Here is a 7,114-nt window from a genome sequence, read left to right as displayed (position 1 = left end):
GAATCAGGATTAAAAGTAACAGCTGCCCCCAATAGAGTGGATTAGGATTAAATCATGGCTTTTCTGGGCTCCATAATATTTTCAAAATGCCGCCGATGGTCATTTAACAATAGCGTATTTTTCAATCTGTTGTAATAGTTTTCTGCCCATCTATATAAACTTCTACGATTATTTATATAAGCATTTTGCCTCCTGCGGTGGACATTTTATGTACATACTTTATTCGATTTTACCTAAGTACTTCACGGTTTTGGTGGGTTTCTAATGGTATTGCTTCTTAAACATTTAAGTTCCAAAATTTTCACTACTCATATATAAAATATGATTGATATAATATTCTGGGCTTTCCGTTTTTGAGAAAAATTTTTGGGATTTTCTTCATGAACAGTCATTTTATTTGCTAATAAATACAATCTTATTTCTTCTTTTATAACCTCTATGGCATTTGGTACTTTTCCTTGCTGTATTGGACTGTCTGGCAAAAAACGATATATAAGTAGTGGGAATAGAAAATCTTTCTATATTTTTGAAGTTGGTGTAAATGATTCTTTCTCTTTTAAGTGTCAAATTATATACAGATTTGTTTTATGATGTGAATAACACTGATTTACATGTCTAAATTAAATGAAGTGTTCATTTCTGAAATACACTTTAATTTGCATTAATGTTATTGGTAGATTCATTTTGGTAAAATTCTGTTAATTTTTGAATTTACATTAATGAAGAGTTTTCATTCCTTCATTCTTGTAAATGCATTACCTGCCTTTAATATCAGGGTAATGCTTGCTTCATGGATATAATTGTGATATTTTCTCTTCTTTTTAATGTTTTGAAGGAATTTGTGCCAAATAGATATTTTTTTATTTTGTAAATGTTTGGTAGAATTCAACAGCAATATTCTGAGCCTGAAGTTTTCTTTGTAAGAAGCTTTTAAAGTAAAATTTTAATTTCTTTAATAGTTGCACAGCCATTTCTTCTTAATTGAACTTTGGTGATTAGTGTCTTTGAAAAGATTTATTCATATAATTTATTGACTGATAATTAACAAAAATGTGTTTATAATATTACCTTTATTTCATTTTAATGCCTTTGGATCTATAGTAATGTCCTCTAATATTTCTGATATTTGATCATTTCTGTCTTTTCTTTTTTGCCTGATCAGTCAATGTAGAGCATTATCACTGCTGTTGATGTTAAAATCACAGCTTTTTTTTTCATTTTATGTAATGTTTTTGTACCCCATGTTACTGCTTTTGGCTGTCATTGTTTTTATTTCCTTTTCTGCTTATTTTGGGTTTAACACATTTATTTATACATGTTGATAAAAAGCTTACTTTATATATTTGACTTGAGACTTCTTTACTTTTTCAGTATAGTTACTTAGAAGCCATAAATTTCCCAGTGAAATAATGATACTACATGCATTTTCATACGTTGTATTTACAGTTTCACTGACTTTAAAATGCTTTCTTATTTTCCTCTCTGTTTCATCTTTTTGTAAAGAGATAATTTTATTATTTTCAGGTAACCATTTCACTGAGATATAATTGAATATTCACTCATTGAACATGTATAAAGGAATGATTTTAGGATATTTACGGAGTTGTGCAACCAGTCCCACAATCAAAAGTTGGAAGCAACAATGTAATGGACAGATTTCTGTTCAGAGACAAAATGGACTATAAGCATATATGGAGAGGATTTCCCACACTGAAAGTAGGGCAATTCAATTGAAGTTTTACCTAATGAATGTTGATAGCCCTAGGTTTCTTATTCTACTCAGCACTGCTAACAGGTTTCTGAAAATTGGATTTTCCATCCAGAAAAGCCCTTTGCAGGGTTTCAAACAAATCAATAACAGATCTAATGGCATTGCTGCTAGGGTCATAAACTGAACTGGCCAGAGAGGGTCACAGTTTCCGAGCATATGTCCCATCGTGGAGATGGTGGTCTCATCCAGAATCCTTTCTTAATGTTAAGGCATGCCCTAACTGCTGAGAAATTCAAAGAAATCTCTTACATAAATTAAACACACTGAACAAAGAAAAACAATTTTAAGAAAACAGACAATGCAAGGAGAATAAAACTCAAGATAAAGGTTTCACATTCCACATTCAGAAGTTTTATAGGGTTGTAGGGATGGGGGATGTTCAATGTTTATTTTCATATAAAATAAGTTCTTGACTTATAAAAAAAGATAAAGGCTTCATAAAGAGACAAAATATACTCTTAAACATTAAAAATGATACTAACACCAAAGTCAATAAACATCCTAGAAGGCAAATTTGAGACTGTGTGCTGGTGAGATTAAGTAAGAGTAAATAGAACCGAAAATGAAATACAGAAAGAAGAAGTTCCAGAATTTGACATTTTAATAATGGATAGTTAAGAATGAGAACAGGAAGAAAAATGAGGGGATAATCTTAATTTGTATAATTTTAAAAACATTTTACAGAACTGAAAGACTTACATGTCCAAAATGGAACTAATTAATTATCTTCCAAATGTATAAAAATGGGCACATACTAAGCATTGCATATACTCAGAAACAAGCTTTCAGAATGGAGAAAAGTAAGCAACTAGTGATACTCCTAAAAAGTATCAAGAATGAGAAAGGCATTGACCTTCTCCCTAATGGATTGTGTTTTCAAGCTATTGAGGTGAAAATGACTTACAAGTTAGTAGTCTATTCCCCTGCAAATGTCCAATAAACACGAAGGTACAATTAAGGCAGTTTCAGGCATACATGATCAGTAAAATGAGCATCTCATGCACTTTTTTTCAAGAATTGAAGGTGATATATGTGCCATCAAAATGGGTAAGAAATTTAAAAGTCGGCAGAGATGTGACCTAGGAAGTAGAGGACCCAGCACAAGAAAGAGAGGGAATCCCTAGAATGATGGTAAACGATCTTAAGATGTCAGATTTGCATCACAACCAGGGGGCAACCTGCCAATCCTGGAGTGGTCGGGAGTCTCTTGGAATGACCTATGTAAACAGATGAAATTGATTGTATGGCAGTGGTTGGATGTACTGAGAGAAGATTTATGAATAATGGGGTAGAAATTGGGGATGGATCAGTGAAAGTCTATGGGATAATAAACAAATGAAAGTATAAAAAATTGCACAATAGACAAGACATATTATGAAGCAACCCAATGAGAGCATATCCTATTGGGTTTTTAAGAGTAGACTTTATACTGTAACATAGTAATATTGATCTAAATTAATTTATGATTAAAACCATATTGGTAGAAATGTAAATGTGGACCAGAAAGAGAAGGTGTGTGAGTGTGCACATGTTCATGCAATAGAAGGATAGGGGAACTACAAAACAGTCAAAATTTCACTTATGTAGGACTCTAAGGTAGAAAAACCATTGAAGTAAAATGAGCCTGAGATGCTAGACGAGTGAGATGAACAGAGAGACCAGAATTTCAAGGAAATGGATTCTCCAAGACCTGGAGACTGCATGAGGATTGTTAGTGAAAAGGAAAAACATAGAATGGCAGTGCTCCTATGTTTAAGGATAGGATGCCCTGAAGGAGGTGAAAAGGACTTAGAAAATGAGGACTAGAGGATAATCAGAGCTGGGAATCAGAGAAAATGCACAATTTAGTTAGGGGCAATTTGAGCTTGAAGCAGCAGTTAAGATATAAACAGAACTGCCTGAGAGGCAGGTAGGGCCAAGTTCCAGGCTCTCCATAGAGACCAGCTCTTTTCTAATGTAGGTGATTTTGGCTCTCTGGGGTATTTGACATTGTTCCTGATAGTCTAGAATTTTTTTTTCTTTATTAGAGAAGTTATGGGTTTACAGAACAATCATACATAAAATACCAAATTCCCACACACCACCCTATTACTAACATCTTAATTTAGTGTAGAACATTGGTTACATTTGATGTAGCATACTTTTATAATTGCACTATTAACTATATTCCATGGTTTAATTTAGGGCAGAATATTTTTATTCCCATAAATGGGGCAGGGGTGTAGTATTGACATGTAGTCAATAGAGGTCAGGACGCTGTGCATCTGTAATACACAAGGCAGTTCCCTGCCTAAATTAGAAATGTCAAACAGTGCCAGATTTCAGTAGTGCCAAGGTTTAGAAATGTAGATATATAAGAGTATGGAAGAGGAGAAAGGGAAAGAGTTCTAATACTTCTCAGGCACTTTTTGTCCTGCCCAGCCTAGTACTAGTACTTGATGTGAAATAATTCATTTAATGCACACAGCAATCCTATGAGATGGATCTTAGCTTAGCCCCATTTTATAGGTGATGATAGAAAATTCAGAGATGTTAAATTACTTGTCCAAAATCCCACAGTTAGGAAGTGAAGAGGTCTGGATTTAAGTTCAGTCTGAGTGAGGCACTAACTAAATATAAAATTCGTTGCTTACAAGCTTCTGCCTTTCAACTGACATCAGAATACAGTTCTACCATATTCTCTTCGATTCTACAAGGACCTTCAGTTTGTAATCACACGTTCATCCATTTCTTCTATGGCCTCACCAATAGCAACTTTGCCATTCATGTTTCAGACATTCTGTTTATGAAATGTCTATTTTTCAAATGACAGAAACTTTACCTCTCTTCTCACTTCTTTCCGAGCACACACCAGAATTGCCGTTCAGATCCATGTGTTTGACAGTATCTTCAAGATTAATCAGACTTTTCTATCAAATGATTCAAAATCTTCTGGCTTCTACCTATTACCAAATTCCAAATGTAGTCCAAAGTTTTAGGCATTTATCACAGCAGCATCTGACAAAACTTTTCCCTTTTATTCTCTCCTAAATGTATTAATGTTTTATGCTTTACATTTAGATCTGTGATTCATTTTTGTTAATGCTAAGTATGAATGGGGTCTCCATTCTTCTCCTCTTCTTCCTTTTTCTTTCCTCCTCCTCCTCTTTTTTCTTCTTTCTTGTTCATCTGGCCTGGATATCTATTTGTTCCAACCTCACTGTTTGAAAAGTTTATTTCAAAAATTTCCCCAAGAAATTGCTTTTACACTTTTTTCAAACTCATTTGGCTCTATATGTGTGGGTTCAATTTGTGGACTTGATATTCAGCCGTGTCTTCTTTCTGTCCTTTTGCCACTACCATATTGCCTTGATTTTTGTAGCATTAATGTAATGCAAGTCTTGAAATCAGACCATGTGGTTCTTCATTTCTGTTCTCTTGCAAAATAGTTTTGGCTATTCTTATTCCTTGGCTTTACACATAAATTTGAGGTCAGCATTCCACGAAACATCCTGTTGGGAATTTAATGTAATGCATGGAATGTGCATCAGTTAAGAGCATGGACATGTAGTGAATCTTCCAGTTCATAAACATAGTTTATCTTTCCATTTCTATGTCGGCTTTGGTTCTTTTCATTAGCATTTTACACTCTGTGGTGTACAGATTATGGACATATCTTATTACATTTATACATGAGTATTTCGTGTTTTTGCTGGTGGTGTGAATGTTACTACCATTTGGAATAGCTAGCAATAGTTTGTTGATACACAATTCACATGACTTACAGATCACTAATTTAAAGTGTACAATTCAGTGTTTTCTTCTTTATTCCTAGGGTTGAACAATCATTCCCACAAACAATTTTAGAATATTTTCATTATCTACTAAAGAAACCCCTATACTATAGTTATTAATCCCCAATCCTTTCATCCACTCAGCCCTAGGCAACCAATAACCTACTTTCAGTATCTACAGATTTGTCTATTGCAGAATTTTATTTGAGTGGGATAATGGAATATGTGGTATTTTGTAACTGTATTTTTTTCCCCAATCAAAGTAATATTTTCAAAGTCCATTCATGTTTTAACATCCATCAGTAGTTCATTCTGTTTTATTGCTGAATGATATTCTGTAATGTGGATATGACTTGTTCCATTTATCCATCTATTGATGAACTTCGATGGATTATTGGTGATATTATGAATAAATATACTATGGATATTCTTATACCAGTTTTATTCAAGGGTTTTTGTTTCATTTTTCTTGGGCGTATGCCTAGGAGTGAAATTACTGCTTATATATATAAGTTCTATATCTACAATTTTGAGGAATTGCCAGACTATTTTCCAAAGCCTGAGGTAAAAGTCCAAGAGATTGAGGACAGTGGAAATGAAGAAACCTGTACCTTGATGAGACTGTTGAATCATTGAAACAACGCCATGACACTCTACCTTCAGATTTTTGGTCATGTGAGAAAAATAAGCTCCTATTTAATTGAGTTTTTAATTGAACATTCAGTACTTGAAGCTAAAACCTTATAAGTGCTAGCATAGATTTGGGGTAATTCATAAGATACAGAATTCTAAAATTACATTATTTTAATAGACAAACGCTTGGGGGAATTTCTTGCTACATTCTATAAACATTGATGCGAAAATCTGTAATTAATTATGAGAAGTATAGTTTATGCAGATTGAAAATTAAATTTGAAATACCACCTGTTTTACCTGGCTAGGGTTCATTGTTCTCTGTACTAATATTTTCTCTGAAATGTAAATATTCTCCTAAATTCTGTTTCTTATATTTTCTGAAAATGTTCAAATTTTGCACAATACCTAATTTGCTGAACACACTTAATGAAAATATTTCTGTCATGGCTTCTACTCTAACTCAAATTCTTCTTAAAATTTAATCAAGGCAGAATGACAGCTTTGGAGACTTAAACTTATAAGCTTCAAATATTTGGTAGGTGATGGAAAAACACTGAAAGGTCTTGAACTAGAAGAGACAGAGTTGTATTTTTAGAGGCTATTTTAGCAGCAGTGCAAAAGCTGAATTAGAGTATGTGGGAAATTCTAGAATAATGGTTAGAAGCCAACTGACAAGTCAGTAATACGGGTCAGCTAAAACCTAAAAAGTTCCTAAATTTGGGCAGTGGCTGTGGGAATGGGTAGAAGACATTGTCCTGTCAGATTCTATTCCTTAGCGTATAAATATGTGAAAATATGCTGAAGGTGTTTAGGAATAAATACACTGGAAGGAAAGCAGTACATTAAGCATATATGTAAATATCCTAGAAAGAGACAATAACTGAAGACATTTACTGGAAATCTTGAGAATATTCTAATAAAGAAATAAAAAAGA

Source organism: Tamandua tetradactyla, chromosome 8 (genome assembly GCF_023851605.1).
Source record: "Tamandua tetradactyla isolate mTamTet1 chromosome 8, mTamTet1.pri, whole genome shotgun sequence".
NCBI lineage: Eukaryota > Metazoa > Chordata > Mammalia > Pilosa > Myrmecophagidae > Tamandua > Tamandua tetradactyla.
Note: the sequence above shows the minus strand (reverse complement) of the source record.